The 16,042-nt window shown below is 37.2% G+C and overlaps 1 protein-coding gene across 10 annotated transcripts in view; it reads right to left on the bottom strand.

The window, feature by feature from the left end:
* Nucleotides 1-16,042, bottom strand: part of mef2d (myocyte enhancer factor 2d) — a 161,983-nt gene that overhangs the window by 91,720 nt on the left and 54,221 nt on the right. The gene's annotated exons all lie outside the window — the stretch shown is intronic.

Raw genomic sequence — 16,042 nt, 5'->3', positions numbered from 1 at the left:
GTCTCTGCGCTCCGGCTCCACTTTCACTGGTGTGGGCAGAGCAACTACTGCAAAGGCCAATATTATGACTCCCGCGGCGGAGGAACAGCAAATAAAGAAGAGGTCTACACTTAGGTTTCAGCACATGCTTCCCTTGGTCACGTTTTCACAGGAGAGGTATGGTTTATAGGAGATAAGTCAGGACTCTCTATTGTTGACAATAAGATCGACAATAGAGAATCCTGACTTATGCAAATATGACAAGTAATCAGCACATGTTAGCAATGTACATAGAGGCTATGTTATTATTTAGTTCTGTTAAAAACATTATGTGGATTACAGCTAAATTGTGATTATGTGATTTGTATTACTTACTTGTCACATTTGTGAATTTTGTCATTTAATTTAATTTAGACTTAAACACTATGGCTGCACAATTGTGATTTTTCTGACAAAAATTGTGATGTGCAATATATTTAAAAAGTAGGTTTCTGTTCAGCATGCACGTCGTGAGAAGACTGAAATATGAACTGATAAACTAATACAAGAGTCCAAAGTAGAGGTCTATGGTACAAGATTTCCTTTAAAAAGACAGAATATTTTAGTCCAATGAGGTTCATCAGGTATTCAGGTAATGTTGCAATGACATGCCAGGTCAGTTGGTTTGACGCAGTCTTCCTACCGGTGGAGGCAGGAGGACAGAACCATCTGCAGTCCGGCTTCTACAGGACAGTATCCCGGGTGTGTGAGAATAAAAAAGCCCCCTCATCCCAGTTTATAGTCCCCTGGGAATGTTACCGTATTTCAATTTCCTCCTTAATCCAGTGACGACGTTTGTTGAGGTAGACCGCTCTTGAGCAGTCGAAACTTTCAGGTATGAAAACAAACTAACAAACTAACAAACTAACTTGGTCTGGAAAAAGAATGTATTAAAATAAAAAAAATAGAATATGTTGTTCTTTACAGAGGATTTTGTCATCTAAATAAATTGCGATTTGATAATTAAGCCAACTCAAATTGTGATTTTAATCCGACGTGTGATATATTGCAAAACTAACTAACACTATCATCGCACATACTCCATACCACTACAGACATATGACCATCTGCTCCACAGGCCCAGCCCCAGCACAGCGAATGCGAATGTCAGCAGCAGAGGTTAAGTGTTTGCTCAGGGACACATTTTCTCAGCTCAGACCAGAGCGTTGAACCAGTGACCTCCTTTTGACAACCTTTTTGGCTCTCCTGAGGCTGAACAATGGCCTAAGCAGAAGTGATTCTCTAGGCCACATGTGTCAGAGGCTGAAGGGAGGAGGTCGAACTGGTGAACTCTGGTACATAAGTGAAATGGCAGGAAAAAGGGGCGTTTTCAACTATTAGGTATTGATATTCTCACAGAAAGGATGATACAGTGGGATATATATTGAAACAGTAATGTACTCATTTTACCCTCCATTCACTTTTTGCACAATATTTTAACCTCAACCAAGAGATTGCAGGCACATAATAGCACATTTCTGATACATTGCACCATTGCCTATACCCACATAGAAAAAGATATTGATTTTTGTCCATTAGATCCCTAAGTCTAGATCGTATTGATGAAGTACTATGGCCAAAGGGTTGTGTTGTATCACATATTCAAGATCATATCTGCCTCAACAGTTTTATTTCCAACTCTGACAGACTGTTGAATGCCTCATCCTGCTCTTCACCCTCATTTTAACTACTCAAAGGGTCTGATTTTTTTCTCTCATGTAAGTAAGCCCCCGTACACATATAAAAGCAACTCAAAACGGACATAATTTGACTGATGTCTACATCTAATTTGTCAACATCTGGATAAAAAGGAAGTGCGCAGTTAGGATGCTAGCTGTTGTTACCATTACTGTGAAGGAAAAACTCCACTCTGGCCTCTGAAAGTTGTGAAAATGTGCCTATAAACTCATCATGGTGAATAATTAAGACGCTCGGAATTCATTAAGCAAGTGAGAAATAACAGAATTTTCACTTCAATGAGTAACATTTGACAATTTGTTGTGTTTCTGTTTTTTGTTTTTGACTGTTTGAGACGTAGTTATAAAACACGGTATTTTCCTTACTAAAATTGAACTCAACCTGTGCTCTTATAGTTTTGAAAAAGGAACCTAGTTTGCCAGTGCCTTAACTTGCAGATAGAGGACGTATATATGTTTTTTTCTCATACATCACACGAAAGCTAAGAACCTCCAGAATTCACTGACTGAGCTGCACAGGCTGCACTAGCACTGATTAATAATTGGCTGCACTTGCCTGGGTTTAGTTAGTGACAGTTCAGATGAGAAGAGAGTCCTTTTAGTTTTAAGCCAACTGGAATAAACTTCTGCATAAGACATCCAGACTGTCTCCTTCCTTTTCATCTATATTCTATGGACTACTTGTAAAACTTCTACAACACGCGGCAGCCTGGAGCAAACAGATAACAGACTACTGTGGGGGGGCTAGAGGCTGTGGCGAGAGAGAGGGTAGAGGAGGGGGGGCAGTGATAGAGGAGATGGGTACTGGAGCTGTGCCAGAGTACTGCTGAGAAATCCATCACCTCTCCCACTCACACCCAGCATCTGCTCAGCTTGCTAACACCACACTGCATAAGGGTCGCAATGGAGTTACAAATGCTCCAATGTGGCAAAGGGTGATTTTTTTTTGGTGTTAAACTTATCTAATAACATTGCACTTTGTTGGTCAATTTAACTGTCAATCTTTGCGAGGTTGATCTATTTTTGAGATAGACGGATGGCTGATATATTGGGCCGATATTTGCACTTTTTATCTACCGGCCTTAAATCTCCTGCACAGGTCGATATATTTGGTTTTGGCCGACCTGCTGCCTAAAGAGCACACATAAAGCTTTGTTTGAACAGCTAAATGTGAAGAGATAACTGCACATAATGTGATTACACTTACTCTTTTATAGGTGTGTGGTACAAAAGGGCTGGGAGTGAGTTGATAGTAAATTGAAATGACATAATTTGAGGAAAATTGCTAAAATACATAGTGGCTCAAAAATATCGGCACAGCTTATCGGTCGTGCTCTGGATTTTATACAATCTGTATCGGCATCAGCTATGAAAAAAATCATGTCGGTTAATCTCTAGTCTTTTTTATGGTCAATGTTAGAAGTCATGTAATCCCTCATTTAACCAGGTTTCAAAGTAAATCTGGACAATGTAATGGTTATGAAGTCTTTGAATGTTAGTTAAAAAAAAAAGAAATGGCAGGTTAAAGTACAACCTGTCTGCTGTTTAAGAAGTATCCTTACACCTTGTTCAAGTGAGAGATCAAGATATATATATATTTTTTTCTTTCACGTTTACTCCCTCAATACAGTCTAGTGTCTCTCACCGTGTGACGACAGAAATGTGCACTGCATGAGCAGTTCTAACCAATCGGAGCGAGGCTAACACGGTCTCAGAGTGGGTCTAGGCTAAATCTTACTTGGCTAACTCTTAGGTGCTTTGGGGTTTTACAAAAAGAAAAAAAAGACAAAACTAATATTAAGTTTACGTCAAAATCAATGCACCGTCAACTGAACATAAACAGTTTGATTTCACACAAAAATGCATTGAACTATATGGGAGAATTCTTACTGGCCCAGAACTAATCAAACTCACTAAAGACATGTCCTGCTGATTGATTAGTCGATTTAAAAGCGAGCGTGGTAAAAGCTCTCAAAACTACTGTGTGTATCTCCATTCATCTGAGCTAAACTGTATTCACAAGACTACACCTGCACAGAGGTTCATGCAAAACAATTATTTATGCAGTAGCCAATCAGTAAGGCAGATTAAACTTGAGAAAAGATCATGAGTATAACCTGCTTTTTTACGTATAAATATCAAAAAATTACAACATCTCTGATATATTAGTGCCATATGAACCATCTCACACTCTGAGGACTTCAGGGACTGGCCTTTTATTCTGCAATTTTCTCCTTTAATGTTAATTTTATGATGGTTATTTTTGATTGTTTATGTTTTGATTTGTTGTATTGCGATTTTAATGCCTTTCTTATTCTGTAAAGTGCTTTGAATGACCTTGTACGAATCATGTTATACAATAAACTTGCCTGGCCATCTTCTGCTTACTCACTCACTCACTAGCTTTTCATTTCTGCTCTTGTCCCATTATAAATTCTCATAATCTAAATAAAATGATTAATCGACTAATACAACACTGGCCGATTAATAGACTTAGCACCTAAAGTCTGAGACCCATAGTAAACACTAATACAATTTGTGGACATCCCCATAAGCTGCTAGACTGGAGTATATAGTGTTGAAAATGCCACCTCCCCTAACAGCACAACAACAGTGTGTCAGAGGTATACGGAGTCAGCAGTACACCAGGGAGGATGCATGCGTCCTCTTCAGGTGCCACATAAATCACTGGCCATTGTTTGCGAATGTCGGCGTGGCAGGAGACAGTTCTGGAGCGTGTTGTTCTCTCCACTTATTAAGAGCTTTACCATTTCATCACATTTGAAACACTTTGCATCACTCGCAAACCAAGGAAAGTTGTCCCCAAAAAGAGTGCTGAAATTCACATTATGTCACATTACGTTTTGGGTTCACTTTAAATGGAATGCTAACAAGCTAAAGCTACATGTGCACAGTAGTGGAAAGAGTAGGGTTGAATATGAGAAAAAGATCTTATTTGATTTAATTGCTTTTTAGTGTGATAACTTATTATTGCTTTAGCCAGTATAACAATATCAATATATATTTGTGATATGTTGCGCATCCATAGGAATACTGAAAATGTGTACTTAAAAGGTACTAGGGCGAGCCAATTACTTATTCATTAATTCATTTGTTTTTGAATAATCAAGATTTTGAGGATTATGAAACAAGTTTACACCTGACTTAGTTTATTGTGCAATTAAACAATTGGCATTGTAAAAAAATCTTATTTAAATGCCTTCATAATAATAATAATAATATAAGACTAGAATCAAAATCTTCCCATGTTTAAAACATGATCAGTTCATGTTCTGACTTTAGTTGAAAACATAATTGTCCAGCATGTGCATGAAAAGCTAGATTTTATTTTTTGACCATATCGTCCAGCCCTAAATGGTACTCTGTGTAACTGGTCACATGTTGTTAAGTGGTCATCAATAGTCAAACCCATCTTAATGCAGACTATGTAACTTTTGGTGTCAGGTTAATCCATTTGATCCAATGTAAAGTAAATATATGTGTAATTTAAATTAAATATACATATTTATACACTTGTATAAAAAGGTTTCCTAAATAGTTGCTTTTCGCTGTCATAAATCAACGAATGATTTTATGTGGGATATAAAATTATTTGTTGCATTATTGTGTAAACGTTAGGGTTGACAAAAGTATTGAATATTAATTGATATTAAAACTAGTATCAAAATTAGATACACTACAGAAATGAACCTTTCCCAGATAGCCTAAGAATGACCACGTAGACTAGTACATGCCCATGGACCACTATGGAACCTTCCTTTGCGACTGAAGGATTACACAGATATATGGCCATATGGTAATATAAAAATGTACTATAATTCTATAATGTTAAAAATAACATCTATCGTCTATATAGTCTTTTTTTCTTATCATCGTGGTAATGGAATTGGTATTGAGTATCGAGTCTGTGCCTTTGTATCGAAATCCAGTTTGTATGTTTATTAGTGTGGTCCCAGTACTACCATTTCAGACAAGCAACTGATAACCCATCCCTACTCTGAAGCACTGAACATGCTAAGACCATAGTCCAATGGAAAAAACTCTTGACATGCATTTGGGTTATGTTACCAAATATTCATCGATCAGCCAATAACATGCCAAACTCATGACTTGGGCTCTTCAGATTACATAGAGCGTTGAGTGTCGCGGTCTATGTAGGGTGCTATCAAAATGACTGATTCACCTCTGGGTTTGAAGTCGGAGCCCGTCGATATTTTACCAATATTCATTCATCTTTAAGGCGTTCGATGGCGCGGTGGACGAAACTGGAGATGACAAACGATGCCTTTAGACGCTCCCAGTGAGAATGGTGTGAAATCAAATCATCGGGACCTTAGGCGGGACTCAAGAACCAATCCCCCACTGATGGCTCTGAAGTGGACCTTGTTGTCGTATTGATGTAGGGTTGCATCGGTCATGTTAACTCAATAATATAAATGGAACCCATAAATAAACAATAAATGACATATTGTTAAGCCAGAAGTACATTTAGGGAGTTTAAGGACTCTAAGCGAATTATATTTTTATTATTTTGATTGTAGTCGTGATGAAAACTGCAGTACAACTCTAATTCAATACAAAAATGCATTAATGATACAACTAAAGCATGTTTTTAAAGGCACACATTGGAACTTTTAAGGTTGGGGAGTCCGTCACCTGCTTGTCTCTATGGATGTGTTGAACAGTAAGTCATTAATCTTATCTACCTTAATAAAGGCAGGCAAATGGCATCAGCAAGCCAAGTCAGACCTGTGGAAAGGCGAGACCACTCACAAAAGCACACTGAAATTAAACATAACTGTTTTGATTCAGGCTGAAAAAGTTGAATATTGAATCTGCACCTCAGCAATAATGGATTTTAACTCGTCGACCAATGATTATTTAAAATGAATGAGAGGAAGGACAGGAGCAGAGACAGGAGATGGACAGGCGCAGAGCATAGGGACAGAAGCAGGGACAGGTGCAGAGGGTAGGGACGAGTTCAGAGAAGGGTGCAGAGCATATAGGGGCAGGAGCAGAGACAGGATTAAGGACAGGAGCAAGGACAGGTGCTGAGCATATAGGGACAGGAGCAGAGACAGGATTAAGGACAGGAGCGAGGACAGGAGCAAGGACAGGTGCTGAACATATAGGAGCAGTTACAGAAGCAAGGAGAGGAGTAGGGACAAGAGAAGTCATAGAAATAAGGACAGGAGCAAGCAAGCAGGCATATGGACTAGAGCAGAGACAGAAGCAGAAACAGAAGCAAAGACAAGAACAGAGTGCAGTGACAGGAGCAAGGGCGGGAAAAAGGAGACAAGTGGCGGGACAGGAGCAGAAACAAGAGCAAGGACGGGCATAGGGGTAGGCAAAGGGACAGAAGCAGCGAAAGAAGTGTCAGGAGCAGAAACAAGAGCAGGGACAGGAGCGGGAGCAGGGACAGGCGGGACATGCGCAGGGATAAGCAAAGGGACAGGAGCAGACTAAGGACATTGGGGACAGTCTGACTACAGAGACACATTCTCTCATATTCAGCCCATGCATCACTACCATGGGACCTTCCAGGCAATGGACCATCTCCATGACGACAAGTAAGTGTTGAATCAGAAAAGTTACATGATATTACACATTTACGGTATCAGTAAGAATCCATGCAAGTAGTTTAGAAGCTCACTTATACACAATCAATTGGAAAACAATAACATGATATTAGAATTATTAAATACTTGGTGAAATGAGGTATTGCTACTATTCCATGTCGATCTGAAAAATGTACTTCATGGCAAACACAGTAATCGCCGTCTTCCTTTTCTTTAATAACCTGGACTAGTAAGGCCTAGACAGATTACTCGTTGACATGAAGGATTTTACTTGTTCTGGGACCCATTCAATTTACAGCAAACAACCCAATCAATCAATCAACCAACATTTTTACTGTTCCCTTCTGACACTTTTCAGGGTTGGTGACCTCTGACCTAGTATGCACTGTTGTTGTGTCACTGGGCAAGAGTTCACGTACATTGTTAGTTCCAGTAACAGTACGAAGCAGCATGCAATGGTAAGATTATCCTACTTAAATGGTTTGCCAATTCAATACACACTTGACCCTCTAGTCCAATACTGGAAATGTTTTCCGGTACGAGCTTAAATCTCCATGGAGACAAGCAGGTAACACCTCTGGGCCAAGTTACAGATCAGATCTATGAAAAAAAATACACAAAAAAGTTCCATAATGTAGCTTAAAATGGCAATGATTGATTTGTTTATGTTGTTGAAATTAGCATTGACAGCCATTTTTATGTTTTTAGTAAAAAAAATCTAAAAATCTAAAATTGTGATTGATTCATTTGAGATTAAAAATGTTATAAATATATATATTTTTTATTTATTGTAATTTTTTGGCACCGTTCGCGGCCCAACCTTGAGGATGTTCTGCCAGGACCAGCTGTGGGATATTTACAGCCTGTTGCCTCATGTTCCCCGGCAACCATTGGACACAGCTCTCACCATGCACTCCTATTGGCTACCATCCATCTTAATATTGGGAATACAGAGGCTTGTAGTGGGGGGTATATGGGGGTATAAAGATGACAGAATAAATAGATTTCACAATTAATCACGATTATAGTGGCACAATGTTTGGATTGTCAAATATTAATGATTTTAGATGGTTTCAGAGCTAGTAAAAGAAATATCTGAAAGAAAAATACACACATTTTAAATAGATGTATACATTTAGACAAGGCCCATTATTCCACAATACTAATCCAACACCAACACAAAATCACCATATTAATATTACTATTTTACCTTTTTTTTATTTTATTATTATTAAATGTGCACCATGTAATTTTTCTAGTTCTGGATCCACCACCTGCATGCCCCCATGGAGATGTTATTCATTTTGCATTTATTTCACTTTTTTTATAGTGTAAAAATATCTTAAGAGAGCAGGCTTGCCTCTCAACAGATCTGACCTGTAACTTGGCCTCTTGGCGTCACCTCTTTGTCTCCATATGTTAGATATTTTTAATGTCATACTCTGGAAAAGTCTTTTAAAAACCCATAAAGTCTCCATAGAGACAAAACAAAAAACAAAACAAAAAAACAATGGGTAGAGAACAGCGTGTATCTGAGGCTAGTAACTCTGATTATGTGCCCAGCCTTGGCAGTGTGCAACATGATATGCCCCCCTGCTCTTTTGAAGCTGTATATATGGTGTGAGTGTTTGGAGTGTAAGTGTATGGGATAGATAGGTAATAATTAAACAATTTTAAACAATAAAACAATTTTACTATTAAATAATAAAGATATAACACATTACTGCAGTGATACTGACTTGCTTATATTACAAACTTTTTTATTATTATTATTTCTTCTCAATTTAATTTATTGTTTTAGCTTTACCTGACATAAATAAAAACAATACAAATTTGAAAAACATATGTACTACTTGGCTAGCTATAGCAAAAATAACACCATTGATTTGCTGTTTGCTGTTGTCAACCTTAACCTACACTCTCTTAACATGTACTCCCTACCTCCAGTGTAAATAATCATAACTAATGTTCCCTTGTCATCGCTACATTCTTTTCATTCAAAAATCATATGACGCAAGACGTGTCAACAGCCCTTACAATATGGCAGTTAAACGTATGTAGTCCTTAGCTCATCCCTTATGTTTACTATGTCGTTTAACCTGTCCCGTAGCATCCCAGCACTCAAATGCCCACAAAAACTGAAAGATAACTGGATAGATGAGAAATTCTCACGGTACAACAAACAATATTTTTTGTTTTGCAGATTTGGCAGATGCTGACAGAAGACTCGGTTGGTAAAGAGGGGTTAAGCTGAGGCCACACGTGCAGAGAATGAATAGTGTAAAACGTGGAAAGTGCTTCAAGGAAATGCAGGGGATCAGAAAAGTGCTTTCTTATAAATGATTAAGTGGCAAAAAGGCAAGGATGCTAGCTAAACGTTTCGAATGTAGCATGCGTGGGATTTCAGAAACGTTTAAAAGAATAGTAATGGCGTGAAAACTTAGCTTGGGGTATACCAGAGGACGGTGGAGTATAGGCAAAAGGTGTAAATTCTGTTTGTGATATTTACTATTCAAAGCATTTGCGGAGTTTGCATGTTCTCCCTGAGTCTTGATGGGTTACTGGTGCTAAGATTTCCTTCATATACTTAAAACATGAATAGGTATTCATGACAATAAACCTGGGTTGTCAAAAGTACTAAAAATCAGATACTAATTAATACTAAAACTAGTATACCTTTCCTCACCAATTTTTTGTCCTTATACACAGCATAGGCTAATACAAACAGAACAATGCAACTAAAGAGTGAACAGACTGGTTAAAGTGGTACTAGAGCATAGTAGGTTGACTATCAGAGACCATACAAAGTGCACACCAACTATATCTTGAATTGGCAACACAAGATTATATCAAAAACCCCAGCAAGTTCTAGATGTTATGGAGTAGCCAACTTGCACCTGATTTTAATGCCTTTTAAACAAATTAGTTCATTTTAAACGGTTTGCAGTAGTCTAAAAGTACTCATTTTTTCCCATGTATTTGAGCAAAATTTGTCTTGTCCCGGCAAAACTCTACTGCTACAACGCTCCTGGCACCTAAAAGTTTTCTGAAGTGCTTCTAAACTCATCACGGTGGATAATTTGTACACTTGGAATGCATAAAATAAGTGAGGAATAACTTTGGATCACTGGAAACTGTTTAAAATGAACTAGTTCTGTTCTTCACATTTTAAGGCATTTAAGTAAAAAAATCAAGCGCAGCGATTTTAACAAGTAAAAGTACCTCACTACCCTGTTTCGTGGACTTCTCTCCTTTAGTCTGTGGCAGATATCCTTTCATATTTCTGACGTTTACAATGGAGCTTTATAACAGAAAAGCGCACATTACCAGAGGTAAGAAAGTACAGAGACAAAATGCCGCTGAACACCGGGGCTCTGCTTTGGATCGCACTTATTTCCATTCCATTAAACTCAAGCACTCAGTAGGACGAGCACTTTATACCAGAACGCTTTGAATACTGGCTCAGAAGTGGGTATTTTTTCACTTTAGGATTAGCCAAGATACTTTGCAGGGGTCAAAATTTCAAATAAATGATTAGCTAGAAAAATAGTTCCCCGTTCCAAAGTTCGTTTAAAATAACAACGATGCATTGATAGTTTTGTGTTTCACATTAATTAAGCAAGATGGCAGCTCACCAAAATCTAATTTGCTCCCCCGCAGTAAACTCATATTCTCTTTCACTAATAAATCATATCGCTGGGAGTTAAAGTTGCTCATTACACAAGTTTTTCATACGGAGATAAAAATATAAACAACTTTGACAATTACATGTAGGGTTTCAGAATTAATCTTTCCAAAACTTTTGTGGTCTTTTGTGCCTTTGAATATCTTTTATTGAGGAGGAGACAGTTGACACATTTGCGAGTCCCCTTCTGACAGTAGTGGGAATGAACCATGTTACAAAATAAGAAATAAAAGAGGACATTTTAGCAGCCTTTTCGCGTTAGTGATGGGCGATACGACTGACTTTTGTTTGGATCTCATGCCAAGTAATACTATGGTAAGTATCGCAGTATCTATCCATTACTGATACCAAATGAGTCTTGTATTAAAATGCATTGAAACATATTTGTCCTACATCACGCAAAATTGTCTCTTGTGAGCTTTAGGCCATGTTATAATGCTGTTACCTCTTCAAAAACATACCTGGAGTTGAGTTTTTTTTTTCATTCACACATGTTTGGGTAAGGCTGCATTATTAGTCTGTCTGCCTCCAGAGCTCAAAATGCTCCGTTCCACCTTGTGATGTCATGAAGTATCGCAGTATCTATCCATTATTGATACCAAATTAATCTTGTGTTAAAATGCATTGAAACTACTATTTTACTATGAAGAATTTGACCATTTTTGCTCCATCGAAGTGTACAATGTATGTATTACATGAGAATCTGTATATCGTGAGTCAATCAGTATCGATATATAAGTATTTTGGTATCGATCGCCTCATCACTCGTTAGCATATCGATGTTGTCCGTCGTACTCAATTTAAATGCAGGGGTCAAATTTTGTATTAGCCTGTAATTGTAACTGTTAGTGGTATTTAAAGTTACTTGTTTTTATACAACACAAAATTGTAGATATATCCTGAAGACATCAAATATATGAAGCGTGATGTATGGAATTGTGTAGCAAAAAATAAAACATTAAATAAATATGTTATATATTTAAAAGTACCTTTGGCCTTCTTATAATGAGCTTCTTGATGAAGTCTCCTGCAATGGTTTCACTTCACAGCTGTGCCTTGTCAAGGTTTTGCCAGAGTGTGCACAGCAACAATCAAAGCAAAGGGGAGCTACTTCACCCTTTAATATTTACCACACTCCATATGTGCTCATCGATTGTTTTGATGCCTTAAGCGAGAATCTAGAAAAAAAATTGAATACAAACTTTCAGTCCAAACCTTTTGTGTATGTTGGCCCACGTCTTGTGATTTTTTTTACACAACAGTGCCTCGGATTTTTCCAGCGTCACTCCCGTTCGCTTCGACATTTCTGTATGTGCTGAGCTAAATCTCTGTTATGTCTTTAGCGCATATTACCGTCACCTGAAAACCTTTACACAGTGACTCCCATGTTCTCCACTGGAATTTAAACACCCCTAAAAACAACACATAAGAATGACAAACTGCAGTTTCAAGCACTAAAAATCGAATTCCTCCCGTGAGACCCCAGACAAACTCTCCAAGGCAGTTAAATTACTCGTGAACAGATTTCAACCAACTGCTGTGTCATAACAACAAAAGGTGTGTGTGGAAATATACTCTGTAGACAAAACAACGACAATGACATTAAAATAGGGCGTACATACTTTAACATAAACGCTAGGACAGCAGCCGTCAAACTAGTTTTTATCAATTCACCAAACCGCGCATATCCAAAACAAAGACACTCGTAATGATCCTACACGCAGGTTTGTTTTCACAAGCGTAGGTGAGTGGGTGGAAGTCTGTTTGAAATCACTACAAATAAAATAAAAAAGGCTAATTATAGAACACACAGGGAGACGGCACTTCAGAAGAGGTATGTGTGAGATGAGCAGCGCCTTACTCGAGTCATTGAAGTTGTGTTAAAGTTCTGACGTAGGTAAAGTAGAGAAGTATCTTGTCAGCTTTAAGCCATGTTATAAGGTTATTACCTCCTCAAAAACATACCTGGAGTTGTGTTTTGTTTCATTCACACATGTTTGAGTAAGGCTCCATTATTAGTCTGTCTGTCTCCGAAGCTCAAAATGCTCTGTTCCACCTTGTGATGTCATGAAGCAGTGGTTTTCAAGTTAGTTAAGTAGAGATTGGCAGTTCCAGGGCTGAAATCATCCAAATCATTCTAGTGAAGGTGTATGGAGTTTAAAAACACAGTGGAGCACTTCCAATATTACCACATGACATCACAAGGTGGAACAGAGTGTATTAAGGGTTTGTGTGTTAAATGTGTGAATGAAACAAAATTCTGGGCATGTCTTGATGAGAAAAAAAACATTATAACATAGATGAGAATACAGTGTAATATGTTCCCTTTATTTAGCCATAATAAAGCATTAACAAAGACTTAAAGGTACACTATGTAACTTTCTGAAAACTTTTTCTTTTTTGTAATGCAAACGGAAAATCAAAACCATGGTTCTGATAAAAACTTGGTTAGGTCCTGTTCTAGTCTTTGTTTACTCCTGATCTAGTCATGGCTTCCTCTCAGATTCAGTCCAGTTTTAATGTGGTGAACACACCTTTATTTTAATGTATTTTATGGCAAAAAAGGAACAATCTATAGTTTTAATTCATAATGAACAAACAGTGGATTAAGAATGATTCAGGCTTAGTAAGGAGTTAACAGCCTAACCCTAACTCTGAATCCTAACACCTAGTCCCGGATATGTGTGTTCATATTTTATTGAGACTATAAATGTAGTTATTATAAACACAAAGACTAAAAGCACATGGTACACTACATAACACAAATGTCATCAGCATAGACTCACTTTTGTAATGAAGTTTAAATGAACGCACTGTATCGTTAATGATAAACAACTTAATTACTGTAATTGTTTATGCAAATTTTAAATGTGGATCCTGTGTAAGGAAAAAGAAACAGAGCTAAATCTGAACATTCTGTTAGGAATTACAAACTCATTTTGTGAACAAGAATAACATTATGAAAAGCACATATGGAACAAAAACTAAAATGTATTTTTAAAAATCTATTCAAACGTCAAAGCACAATCCATTTTAATCATTCAGAATAAAACGCTTTCCACTGTTTTCTGTTGTACAAGTAACTATACATCTCCAGTAAGGCGGCAATTTGAAAGGAATGCAATTAGCAAATTACAAAGGCTGAAAGTTTTTGAAGTGCCATCATTTCCTCCACAAACAACAAAATATCCTCTTATTCTTTATGAAAAAAACACTAACCCTGTACTTTAGATCTGTAAAGAACATGTTCTGAAATGCAAGTTTCTTGTATTGGTTTGTCAGTTCATATTTCAGTCTTTTTGTCAATTCTTCTGTACGCATTTAAAATGTGAATTTTGAAGATAATATTATTAAAACATAAACCGCAAATCTAAGTGCAACCGTAATTAGATATGTTTCCCAAATCATTCAGCCCTAGTCTACACATAATCAAGTCCAATACTCCCTAATATGAATGCAGCCAGTACTGAGATGTGGAGTTATCAAAAGTATCAAAAATCAGATACTGATTGATACCAACTACATTCACATTCACAGGACAGAAATGAACCTTTCCCAAACAACTTTAGAATGATCTTGAGCTGTATCAGAACAAATACAAGACCACAAAGACTAGTATACGCCCATGGACCACTATGGAACCTACCTGCACATCCGATCAATTATACAGATATGACACCACATGGTAATATAAAAGTCACATTCGGTTGGCTAAGAGTGTATTTTATTATAATTGTGGTATCGGAATCGGTATCAAGTATCAAGTCTATTCCTTAGTATCAAAATCAAGTTTGAAATGTTCGCATCGTGACAACACTACTGACATGACAGCTGCACGCGCAATTATTCAGAGAGCAGACCAAGATGGCGGCCTGTGTTTACACATGCTGTCATTCAGGCACACAGGGTCCCGGAGTTTAGACTTACATCTTTCAGTGCCATCACATGAGATCAGGCGCAGGCAGCTTTGTTGTCAAGTGACCCTCCAAAACAAGTGTGGCACAGCTGCTCCCAACAACTCCACCAGCTACTTTCCAAACAGGCTTACGGAGCAAACCAATGTCAGGATTCTATCATTTAACAAGCGTAGGTGACAAAATGCAGCGTAGAAATGGTGGAGCTGTCCGACAGTGGGTTAGAAAGTGTGAGGTTGTAGTAGAATTTCCCTGAATACTACTAACATGTACACAAAAAAAGAAAAAAAAATCAAATAGTATCAAAAGTATATTTAAAAAACATTGTAGCATAAGTGACAGTGAATTGGATTTTCTCTCTTTTTTTTGTTAATCTACACCCCAACAACTATTAACATATGACTTTGCATGCCATTCATTCAAAATAGAAGATGACATTTTCTAATAATATAAAAATTGTATTAAAAAAGAAACTATTGTAGCATAGACGAACAGTGTGAACGAAAGTGAACTGGAATTTCACTTTGTTATTCAAACCACAAAATCTCAATGTCACTGTTTCAAAAGTTGTAAAACAGGAAGTGATGAATGGAGCACTCAATTTAGCTGCAAGTAAAAGTATCACATGAAAAAAAACAACTTAAGTAAAAGTATTTAAGTACCTGTTAAATATTTTGGTCAAAAGTAGCAATACGAATCAATGTCTTAATTTTTCTTACGAATTTTGTGTATTTATTTTTGTTTGCTCAAAACTGAAGCTTGAACTGGAAAACTTTAGTCAGGACCATTGTAAAAATAATCCCTCAAATTATATGGAAAGCACTTTTTAATTTTCAGTACAGTTCAAAATGTAGTGAAAGTACAGATACCTGCTCTCAAATGTGGTGAACAAAAAAGTATCCACTGTAAAATGTACCCAAGTGAAGTACAGATACCTAAAGTTTTACATAAGTACAGTGCTCTACTACTTTTACTTCGTTACCTTCCAGAGCCGTAAACCAGCATCATAATTCTGGACTAAAAGCATTTCAAGAAAAGAAAAACTGACGTAACACATGTAAAATCCAATTTAAAGTGAAAAAAATAAATAAATAAATCAACTAAATTATTATAAAATCCAATAGACTC

The sequence above is a fragment of the Periophthalmus magnuspinnatus genome, chromosome 16 (assembly GCF_009829125.3).
Source record: "Periophthalmus magnuspinnatus isolate fPerMag1 chromosome 16, fPerMag1.2.pri, whole genome shotgun sequence".
Lineage (NCBI taxonomy): Eukaryota > Metazoa > Chordata > Actinopteri > Gobiiformes > Gobiidae > Periophthalmus > Periophthalmus magnuspinnatus.
This window is presented reverse-complemented; position numbering and strand designations above follow the sequence as displayed.